Genomic DNA, 12,301 nt, shown 5'->3' on the forward strand with positions numbered 1-12,301 from the left:
AGCAGACGTGTCTGGACCAGTTACCAGCTTTGCTGAGCTATGGCTGTGTGGCCTGGGCAAGCGACTAAGCTTGGCTGCCCTGCTTCTTCATCCATAAAACAGGAACATTAACTACCTCATGCTAGATAAAAAGACACAAAATTAGATAACATACTTAAATTCCCTCCCAGCTTCCTCACCTGCAGAAACCCTGGAATAATAATAATAATGGTTAACATTTATTGACCCCTACGGTGTGTGAGGCACTGATAAGGGCTTACAAACATCTCATCTAACCCTCACCCCATCTCCCCCATTTCTATTTCACAGATGGAATCCCAGCTCCAGAGAAGTTGGCTATTTGTCCCTGGAAAAGCCCAGATTTGAAAGTTTAGCTTGTCTTAATGTTGAATCTAAAGATACCAAGGTAGGATTTGGGGCCGCCCCTGTTGGTTTCAGTGACTGACTTCCACCCCCTTCGTCCCCCTTGTTCTAGGACTCACTCCCTCCCCCAGAGTCTGGCCTTGGCCCTGGGGTCCAAGATGTGTGGGTTCAGCTGTCTGAGCACCCCACGGGGGCTGGTCAGCCGCCACTCTTAACACAGACCTGCAGCCTTCTTCAACTTACCACCAACCACCCAGCTCCCACTTCCTGCTAGTGCAACACGGGCCTCGAACGTGGAATGCTGCCCACTTGGCCCAACTGACTCCTACTCATTCTTCGGAACACAGTTCAGACAAACCTTCCACTGAAGCCCCTGGCAGCCCCCAACCCCCCAGCTGGGCTGAACCCCTCCTCTGGGCCATCCCGGCACCCACCCTTGCCTTGATAGCGCATTCTTTGTGCTGCGTGAGTTCACAACACGGTGAGTGACATAAGTGAGCAGAGGCAAGGCAGGCCCCTCCAGGTTTGACCTGAGGGTCCCAGCAGCTGTTCCCAGGACCCCTGTTCTTGCCTCTGATGTCACCCCAGGCCACTCTTTGCCGCTCCCAAGAAAACCACACCCTGCCAGGAGGCCCTGGGGCCACCAAGCCCGCGAGAACAGAGACCTGTGCTGGGTGTCCTGCCCTGGGCTCTGGAGAAGCCCCTGGTTGAAGCCCCCTGGCCTCCATGCTCCACTTTGCTCCTCCCATGTGGACTGGGCACCTTCCCTTTCTCAGGCTTTATTTCACACCTGCTCCAGATGCCTTCTCATCAGGAACTGCATGTCCCTTTCTCAGGGCTGAGAGGGACTGGGGGCACCAGGAGCCCGAGGCTGCCCCTGGAGTGACATCCTGTGATATTATTAGCGTAGGAGGCGATGAAGTGCAGACAGTTTGCCATCTAGGACCGGAGCTAGATTACCATGGAAGCGATGCCAGATATGGGCACCCACTCAAAAATGTAAAAATATGTATTCCAGCTGTTGAAAGTGTTTCCAGGATGGGGGGTGGGGGTGGGGCGGGGCGTCCCTCTGTGGCACAGCACCCCCTGCTGGTCATGCTGAAGATGCAGCTTCACTCACAGGCATCCTTTGCTGCAGGGAGGGACAGAGGGGGGACCAGGGGATACAGGATGTGCACGCACATACCATTTCTCCCGCTCTCTCTCTCTCTCTCTCACACACACACACACACACCCCTCTTGAGGACCCCTCAGCCCACTGGCACCAGGAACCAGTCACATAGCAAACAAATTCATAAGCACCTACTGTATGCAGACACTGCCCCAGAGTCTCCTCATCCGGGGTGCCCCCCAGCCTTCCTTCACTCCGCTATGGAGTCCTCCTTTCCTGCCTCCAATGGCCCCCACCCCACGGAACTGGCCCTCGACCCCTCCCCCCAGGCCATGATGCCCTCACAGGGAGACGGGCCCAGGGCCCAGCCAGGCGCCCTGCCTCTGCGTGTTCCTGCACCCACCCATCCTGCAGGGCCAAGCCTCCAGGGCCTCCTCTGTGGCAGTTAAGGCCTTGGTTCGTGAAGCCAGCCCGCACATGGGCTCCCCATTCCTCACTCATCCACCCTCTATGCAAACCACAGCGCCATTGCCTACCCCAGGCCTTACAGACCCCCGCACCTGCCAGCTACACCCTCACCCGCCCCCTCACCAGCCCAGGCACCCCCTGCTTTATACGCCTGCACACAGCCCTCACCCCTATGCCTGTGCACAGACGCACACGCTTTCTCTTCCTCACTCTGTGCCATGTGGACCCACCAGCACTCGTCTCTCTGCACAAGACCCCCACTCCCAGAAGCACCCACTTCCCTGACACCCTCTCTCATGCCCACCCTTGGCCCTGAGGTCAGGGCTCCGCGGAGAAAAGCGGAGCACGGCGGAGCATGAGGGTCACAGGCCGCACTGCCCAGTTTCCCAGGAGGAGCATTTCCAAGTCGTTGCGTTCAGAGGGTGGCGGCCTGCCGCCAGAGCTGCGCAGCCAGCAGGACCATTGCTCAGACCTCAGCCGCTGGAGCCCCTTCTCCGTCTGCTGAGGCAGTGGGAAAACGAGACCTTGAACCCGGAGGCCTAGGAGCCCGTCTGAGCAGTCCCCCTCAAGGAGAAGTTTCCCACATCGCCTTCCAGCTGGGGCGCTGCACCAAGCCCTCCACCGCCCACCAACGCCCACCTCTGGCTTGCCTGGCCTTGGCGCTGTGTCTGCCAGAGCAGGGGAGTGCCTGGGAGAGGGGACGGAGCTGGGAGGGCCTAGCAGGCCGGCCGGGCTCCTGAATGGAGGTGGCCCTTTCTCTGAGGATCCTTCTGGCCCTCAGACCACCTCTTTCTACCGCCTAGAGATACCTTGACCTGCATGGGGCTTGGGGACCCACCGAGTGAAGTCCACATCACTGGGCCCCTTCCAAGCCACCGTGTGACCCCGGGCAAGCGAGAGGACCTTTTCCTGCCTTGTCTCCTCATGCCCTCCTCACTGAGACAAGCTTGGAGAGCCCACGTGGAGATTCAGAGACAAAGCTCCTGTACAGGTCTCAGAGCGGCACCTGGTACTAGTGAGCCCCTTCTAAGGTGTCCTCCCAGGGAAAAGGGAACCCTCCTGCACTGCTGGTGGGAATGTAAATTGATACAGCCACTATGGAGAGCAGTATGGAGGTTCCTTAAAAAACTAAAACTAGAACTACCATATGATCCAGCAATCCCACTACTGGGCATATACCCTGAGAAAACCATAATTCAAAAAGAGTCATGTACCAAAATGTTCATTGCAGCTCTGTTTACAATAGCCAGGACATGGAAGCAACCTAAGTGCCCATCATCGGATGAATGGATAAAGAAGATGTGGCATATATATACAATGGAATATTACTCAGCCATAAAAAGAAACGAAATTTAGCTATTTGTAATGAGGTAGAGAGACCTAGAGTCTGTCATACAGAGTGAAGTAAGTCAGAAAGAGAAAGACAAATACCGTATGCTAACACATGTATATGGAATCTAAGAAAAAAAAAAAAAGGTCATGAAGAACCTAGGGGTAAGACAGGAATAAAGACACAAACCTACTAGAGCATGGACTTGAGGACATGGGGAGGGGGAAGGGTAAGCTGTGACAAAGTGAGAGAGTGGCATGGACATATATACACTACCAAACATAAAATAGATAGCTAGTGGGAAGCAACCGCATAGCACAGGGAGATCAGCTCAGTGCTTTGTGACCACCTGGAGGGGTGGCATAGGGAGGGTAGGAGGGAGGGAGATGCAAAAGGGAAGAGATATGGGAACATATGTATACGTATATCTGATTCACTTTGTTACAAAGCAGAAACTAACACACCATTGTAAAGCAATTATACTCCAATAAAGATGTTAAAAAAAAAAAGATATCCTCCCAGGAATCCGTTTGCCCAAATTTGAGCTTCTTCAGGACTTACAGACCCCACCCCCAGATGGAGTGGGCTGCTCTCTCCCCTTCCCCTCAGGGGGCCTCTGTTCTGGCTGTGTTCTCAGCCCGACGTTGCCCACCTCCCCTTGGCCTGCAGGACAAGTTGCTGGCACTCTGTGTCCCCGCCCTGAGTCCCACCTCTCTGCTCCACTCTCTCCACCCCACCTGACCACCCGGGACTTCCAGCCCTCACTGCTCCTCTGACAGGTGCTGCTTTGAGCCCCAGGGTCTCACCTCTTCACACCCAGCCCCTCGGCAGGGCCAAGGTGCCTCAGCAGGGGCTTGGTAGAGAGCAGGAGGGGGCCTTTGACACGCAGATGTCCTCTGCATTGCTCTAGGGAGAGAAGACACAGGAAGTACTAGCAACCCAGGCTTTTTGTCCCCAGGCCCTTTCGGAGAGACCCTCTGCCCTGCTGTGTCTGGTAGCTCCCACGGCTGTTTCCTACTCATGCTGTAGCCTGGCCATACCAGTGGGTCCTCACACTCCCTGAGCCCATGGCCACAGGGAGGCCTGGCTGCCATGCTCCTTGCAGGCTCAGGATCCAGGTGCCAAGAGCTCAGGGCCACCTGCTGAAGTCCCCTCCGAGAGGGTCCATCCCTTCAGGCCTGCACACATGGGTGGCTCTTCACAAGTACACATCGTTCCTGGCTGGTTCCAGGACCTCCTGAGCCCACCCCACCTGCCCACACAGTCAGTGAAGATGAGGCCAGCTTCCAGGTCTGCTCACTCTTGGGACCACCCTGCTATGACTCTGTCCCTGTTTCCTCTGACCTTTGGTTTCTCTTCCTTCTTGCAACCCAGCTCGTCCACTGGACTCAGTCCATGGGCTTTGGAGACCTGGCCTTGACCTCCATCTCACCCCGGGACTGTGCCTTGGACTTGGCCCTTTGGCCTTTTCTGCCTAGTACATGCTCAGGTGGACTGCCCGGAGCCACTTGGGGCCCCACAGGACCCATTTCCTGTGGGGGGGGGGGTCAGTGCTCTAGACAGAGGAACGTTCTGGAGAAGGAGCGAGACGTGCAGGACCTGGGGCCTGGAGCAGCAGATGCTGAGCCTGGCACCTGACTCTCGGCAGCACCTTGGACTGGATTCCATCCATCTGCAGCCCTTTGGGAATCCCAGTTCCCATACCCTATCGAGGTAGGGAGACCATGCACAGAGAGGTGGAACTCTCATCCCACATGGCAGTGGAGCACGTGCTAAGGAGGATCTGGCCTGTGACTGTTCTCAGCTCTCATGGAATCTTAGCATCAGGAGGACCTGCCCTCACGCTCCCTCATCCTGATAAGTAGAGGCTTATCCAATAAAGGGCCAGAGAGGCCCGGGGGAGGGGCCAGGAAGGCCCTGGGAGGAAGCAGCAGGGATGGCCAGCCACACTAATCAAAACAGAAAAGCATCAGTGGGAATAAGGGAAAAAAGAGGGCAAGCATGAGACAAAGGATTGAGAAAGTTCTAGAAAGAGTCCTGGGCCATGCTGAGCCAAGTCTAGGGGCTGCCGTCTCCCAGGAGGTAGAGCTGAAATCCAGGGGCAGGTACAACCAAAGGGATCAAGCAAGACCTGGAAGACAGCAGAGATGGCTCCCAGGGGGACACTGCGATGGGATTCCTTCTGTCTTTGCAATTCCCGGGCTCTGTGGCTTCCTGAGGGAGGCTGGAAGGCCTAACCCAGAGCCTAAGTCCTCTGAAGGGCCAGGCCGGCCTGCTTCTTAGAGGAGACGTACTGGTCAGTGGAAGGAGCATTGTGAATGGGTGTGCAAGTCCTATGCCACTCGCAGTGACAGGGCTTGGCCTTACCTGGGGGTCCATGTTATCAGCTCATCTTCCAGTCTCCCGGACCTCCTCATCTCAGGGTCATTCCTCATGCTTCTTCCAGGGACCCCCAGTATTCCCATGCGGCCCCTGTATGGATATGCTCCAGAGGCTCAGAGGCCCTTCTAAATTGTGGTGCCGAAAAGCACCTCCCGCCCCCTCGCCCAGCCCCGGTGCAGCGGTAGAAACGTTTTCCACATGCATGTCACTCTAGCTCGGTCTCACGAAGGAGAGACAGAAGCTGACACGGGACATCAGAACTGCCTGTGCCCCTGTACTCAGCTCGGATGAGGTGGGGCGCCCCGCAGTCCCCGTGGCTCTGCCTGGGCCCATCTTTGGATGCCCCTTCCTGGATCTCAATCAGCAGCTTCAGTTTGGACCTCCGAAGGGGGTTCCAAGACCCTGACTGCTCTCTCCTCTCTGAGCTCAGTTGGAGGAAGCTCATCAGGGAGGATGCCCAGGGGCAGCTACAGCTGCGAGGGATGTCCAGGGTTCCCCAGAGATGGGGTGTGAGGCACACATGGACCAGAGGTTCTGCCCTCCGCAGCAGGACCCCCAGGGGTCCACGGCCATCGTCCATCACCACCCGGAGCCTCTGGCTGTTCTGTCTCCCCGCTCTCTGGGCCTGCTCGCTGCCAGGCAGGCTGTGAGCGTGGGCCTCATGGTCATGGAGCCCCACAGCCGGATCATGGCGAGGTTTGCGGGCGGCCAGTGCATGGGAAGCAGCCTGCCGGAGGCTCCAGGTACCAGCACAGCCCAGGTTCAGCCTTCCCGTACAAAGCACAGGAAACTCCAGGCACTGGCTACAGAGCCCAGCATATCTACTTCAGTTTCCTCAGGAGTGTGAAAAGTATTTTACATGAGAGCTCAATTTTCTTTAAACAGGTGGAGTGACCTATGCAGGGCACCCCCCTGATCCCAAACCTCTGGGTCCGGCAGTGAAAATGCCCCCAGTCGTTTGGATGGTTCCTCATATCCAGATGTCGGGCACCAGGGAACTCAAACTTCCACATGAGGACTTTGGGTTCTGATGCAGGAAAGACCCCCGAGGCCATTGGAGTGATGGTTGTCACTTCCCAGGTGAGCATGCACACCTGGATACAATCCTTGACACGGGATTGACCAGGCAGAATCAGGAGGCCTTAGGAGGAACTAGAAAACTGTGCTCCTCCAGGGTCACCTTCCTACCATGAAGGAAGTACCACCTGTGAGTGCCCGGCACACAGTGGGGCTCATTAAATGCTGGGAAGTGTCCACTGACTTGAGGTCAAGTGGAGGAGTGCAGCCTCCCGTGCACGGCTAGAGCCCCATCTGTGCTGTGCACACACATGCGCCTGCCTCGTCTAAGCCGAGGAGGGAATTTCATCAGGACAACTGGAAAGCTTCTCCCCCGTCCTTGGCCAAGTGGCCTGATGCCAGAGCTGCGAGCCAGGGCATCCCTGCCAAGTTTCCAGGCTCTTGTCATGCTTCCCTCTTACCCAGGGGGAAAACCCCTGCACTTTCTCACTTCTTTTGAGACAGATCAATTTGAAGAGAGTTGGCTCAGATCTAAGACTAGGCCTATTTTCTCTACACACATTTTTTGGAAGGGGGAACAAATTATTTTCCTTCTTTTCCACGGATGCTGGTGATGGGCTCTGGGGGACATGCTCCAAGGCACCTGTCGCTAAATCCCAGGGCTGAGCAGAGATGGTGCAAACAGCCAACTGCCGTGGGCTCTGGGATTAAAAAAAAGAAAAAAACACTCAGGTTCTCTGAAGTCCAGTGGCAGCATCTTGCAGGATATACGGCAGGGTTAATGGTGCCCTGAATGTGCACATGGCCATGACAAGGCTGAAGGGCAGATCTCCACTCAACCAGGAGGGTGCTTCTCCACAAGCCCTGCGGTTCTGCACTCCTGGGAGTTCCAACCTGGGCCAAGGGTAGAGGGTGGGCCCCCTCTGGGCGCTCACACAGCAGTTGAGCCTGAGAGCAGCCTGGACCGGCTCCCTGTCCTGAGGAAAGGGCCAGGAGGAGCCATTGTCCTGAGGCGAGCCTGCTTCCACGGCCTGAGGGATTTATGCCCGTTTAGGTGAACCATTCATTCACGGGCTCAGCAAGCATCCTTTGAAGCCTTCCTCACGGAAGGTGCTACCATGTAGGGCATCTTTCGGGGAAAACCGCACAAGAAGTGCACTAAGGGTCTCCTTAATGCCCTGGAGTACAAAGAGAGGATCACCACCTGGGCTGCCCCCAAGAGTTCCATGTCTGGAGAGAGTGACAAGGTATGGCCATGCCATCCTTGAGGGAGCCCTGGACCCCTAGGGTTGGGAGAGTCCCCCAGAGGAAGAGGCTCCTCAGTTGACCTCACTGGATGACCTTCAAGGATGGGGGTCATTCCTCCACACAGAGGTCTCCGTGAGGGGGCAAAAATGACAGAACATTACATAGCCCAGTTTTACAGACCAGATCACATTAGGGGGAGACTGATGGAATGTGTGTCCCCGTTCCCATTTCTAGAACACTCGTGTCCCTCTCCTCCTTCAACTCGAAGGCCTTCCTCGACCCTCTCTGACAACATACACACACCCTCCCCCTCCCTGCTCCATCACTTCTTCCTGGCGCTTCTCACCGACAGCATGTTTTTGACTCGTGTGTGTTGCTCATTGTTGGGCCTCCTTCCTGCTGTAGCAGCAGCTCCTGGGATCCGTGAAAGCCGTACACCTTGCCCTGCTGGAAATACAACTTGCTGCAGCTAGAGGTTTGCATTTCACCATTTCATCAGTTCTCAAGATAGCCTTGCAAGGCACATGTCACTGCTGCCATGTGACAGATTAGGAAGCCTTCTCTCAGGTCCGTAAGAAATATGGCAAAGGTCCCGCCCACAGCGGACAGGAGCAGAAGTGGGATTTGAACCTAAGATTGTCTGGTTTCAAAAATGCACTTAGGGCCTCCCTGGTGGCGCAGTGCCGATGCAGGGGGCGCGGGTTCGTGCCCCGGTCCGGGAAGATCCCACATGCCGCGGAGCGGCTGGGCCCGTGAGCCATGGCCGCTGAGCCTGCGCGTCTGGAGCCTGTGCTCCGCAACGGGAGAGGCCGCGGCAGTGGGAGGCCCGTGTACCGCGAAAAAAAAAATTATAAAAGCAGGACTTCACTGGTGGCACTGTGGTTAAGAATCCGCCTGCCGATGCAGGGGACACGGGTTCGTGCCCCAGTCCGGGAAGATCCCACATGCCGCGGAGCGGCTGTGCCCGTGAGCCATGGCCGCTGAGCCTGCGCGTCCGGAGCCTGTGGTCCGCAAAGGGAGAGGCCGCAGCAGTGAAAGGCCCGCGTACCGCAAAAAAAAAAAAAAAAAAAATGCACTTAAAAAAATGCACTTAAGAACCACCTTGATGCGCAGTTGGACCATCCTCCCCCTGGGCATCCATCTGGCAGGCATGGGTGTGGAAGCCGTGCTGGACTGGCTCATTCTTATCCTGCCCACCTACCATGGACTGTTTATGTTAATGTCACAGCTCTAAAATATTATCACTGGAGGCCATGAGATTTCAGAAAGAGCTTCCTTTCCAGAGCCACGTTGCTATCTATAATTAGCACAAGTTTCCATAAGCATGAAGAAGAGGCAGGAGCAGCTGCCCCGGGAGCTAGGTTTGTTAATGTAAGGCATTCCTGGGGCTTCTGTGCAGCCCAGGCTGTGCTCCTCTATCCCCCGCTTCTCTGGCCCCTGCCATCGGGAGCCGCCAGGCCCTCATTAAGGGATTAGCAACGTCAGCCATTCAATGCCTTGGCTGTGGACGCGAGAAATGCTGGGCCCTCTGCTCTGTTCCCTCTGCCCCTTATCAGTGGTCCCTGAGCCATGTTTGTGCTGCGGAAATCAAAGCAGGGCTTGGGCGGAAATTATGGACCACTGGTGTCACACACTAATTAAAGACTCTGGGGTCAAGCTTCAGGGAGGCGACCGGACTTCTTCCATCCTCGGTCCCTCTGCTAATGGGATGTCAAAAAGCACAGCTGGGGCTGCAGGCTGAGAAAGCCCACTGTGCCAAGGCCCGTGAGAGACAGATAAAAGGGTGATGCAGTCTGCTGTGCCTCAGGAAAGATGAGCAGTCTTCCTTAACCAAGTACAGAAGAGGGGCACTCCTATCTGGGCCCAGCGCCTGGGTCACAAAGTGTCTCCCTGCCAGAGACTCGCCACGTGCTGTGAACACCCCCAGCAGTGGTCCATCTTCAAGGGCCCTCTGCTTTCAGTGCAGGAGGGCGGGAGGAGCCCTGGGGGGATATTCTTATGTTGATCACAACACATTTATGACCCGGTAGGATGTCTGGGACAATTCTGAGCGTCTATATCTCCGTCATTAAAAAAAAAAAATAGATTAAGATTCAAGGACAATTCTGAATAATGAAAAATAGCCAAACATACAGGGGAAAAAACAAAATGTAACCCTGAAAAGCGTCTCCTATTGCTCTCTGGTTCTCAGGCTCTCAGCCCACTAGACTGTGAACAGCTCCATCAATATGATCCTTCTCTGCTCCTGTCCCCAAGAAGGCAGGTGCAAGGTGAGAGCCTGGGGCCGAGTCAGTGGCTGAGCCCTGAGCACGAGGGGTGAATAACACCCCTAGGTATCAATCCCACCTCCCTCTACCTCCCCTACTCACTCAGTCCTTCTTGTGACTGGAGCCCTTTCTCTAGCCTCATCCTAGCTCCCAGCCCTTGCCCTCAGCCTCGGCCCAGATCCCAGCCACAGACAGATGGACAGGAGACTCTTCCTGCTGACTCCAAAGCAAAGGCTGTAAATATGAAACCACTAAGGTCAAGGCCTGGCGATTTCAGCCTAGATGAGAGAGCTGGCATGAGTTCCTGCACAGAAAGCGTTCATATGTTCCGGGACTATCTCCAAAACTTCTCATGGACCAGGAAAAGGTCCACATGGGCATAACCCCACCTGAGTAAGCATGATCACTGCCAGGACCAGGTAGTACTGCAAGGGTCCGGCTCAGAGCCAGTGCCCCACCCACTGTCCTCTGGTCAGGACTCCCAGTGGTGGCACCTGCCATCCAGTTTGTAGTGATAGTTAGTCACTGCCCAAGACTATCCCCATTCAATGCACCCATGTGGCCAGCCCCCGTCTAGTGGCCCAGGACACTCTCCAGCCTCTTTCTAGACCCCTGCAGGAGATGCGGTGTTCAAGGCAGGCCTGCCCATGACCGGTGTGTTGTGTTGGGGCAGATGCGCTATGGTGTAATCCAGTAATTCTTGAGGAAAACTTCTGAGACCCTTTCTCTTCCTCTTGCCTGTTCTCAAGCCCCACTTTTGTTGAACATGTTTTTCAACTTCTTTATGACCCAGTCGAGCGTCTTCTGACAGAAGTGGCCTCACCTTTATTGAGCACATACTATTTTCTAGGACCAGTTCCGCCAACTAGGCCTGCAGGCCAAATCCAGCCCATTGTCTGTCAATAAAGTTTTATTGGAACACAACCAGGTCAATTTATTTATGTTTTTTTTACTTCCTTATTTATTTTTTTTAAACTTTTTATTTTATATTGAAGTATAGTTGTTTAACAATGCTGTGATAGTTTCAGGTGTACAGCAAAGTGATTCAGTTATACATATACATGTATCTATTCTTTTTCAAATTCTTTTCCCATTTAGATTGTTACATAATATTGAGCAGAGTTCCTTATGCTATACAGTATATTTATATATGCTCTTAGGCTACAGCAGCCGAGTTGAATATTTGCAACAAAGACCATATGACCCACAAAGCCTAAAATATTGACTATCTGGCCCTTTACAGAGAAAATTTGCCAACTTTCGTTCCAGGAGGTTTGCAACAATGGTTTTAGTGTACCTTCATAGTGCCCCTGGGCACTACACCCTGATTTCCATTTGGAGAAAAGCTGCTGAAGCCTGGCAAAGTCAAGCAGGACCCATAGCTGGTAAGGGGGGGAGGCGGACCTCAAACCCACCACACTCTTGGCACTTGGCATTTCTTTTGCATCTTTGGTAGAATAAGCTGAGGGTGAATAGTTGCCTTTGTCTTGTTGTTTGGGTGGCTAGAACTATGGCTCCCAAACCAGCAGGATGTCTAGTAACTGACTCCAGCTTTTCTCCCTGGAAATCCTGATTAAAAACAAAAGATAGGGCTTCCCTGGTGGCGCAGTGGTTGAGAGTCCGCCTGCCGATGCAGGGGACACGGGTTCGTGCCCCGGTCCGGGAAGATCCCACATGCCGCGGAGCGGCTGGGCCCGTGAGCCGTGGCCGCTGAGCCTGCGCGTCCGGAGCCTGTGCTCCGCCACGGGAGAGGCCACAACAGTGAGAGGCCCTCGTACAGCAAAAAACGAAACAAAACAAAACAAAACAACAACAACAAAAAAGATAAGTGACCTTCTCCCAGTTATCTCCGAAGATGCCCAAATTAATCACCCAGGCAACCAAGTCCCTCCTCTTCCCCTTGGGTTTCTGACATAAAAGTCAGTCAATCAATCAGCCTCTTCCTCTTCCCTCTGATCCAGGATTAGGCATTCAGACCCTGAACCAAGTGGGTAAGACTAGGCCAAATGTCCCTCAGGGTCTTCTCTGGGAAAATCAGAGGACTCTCCACGGGCCCTGAGACTCAGCATGAGGAAGTTGATGGAGAAAGGGCCTTATGGGCATCCGGAACTCAGC

Source organism: Grampus griseus, assembly GCF_964374135.1.
Source record: "Grampus griseus genome assembly, chromosome: 16".
In the NCBI taxonomy this organism is placed as follows: Eukaryota; Metazoa; Chordata; class Mammalia; order Artiodactyla; family Delphinidae; genus Grampus; species Grampus griseus.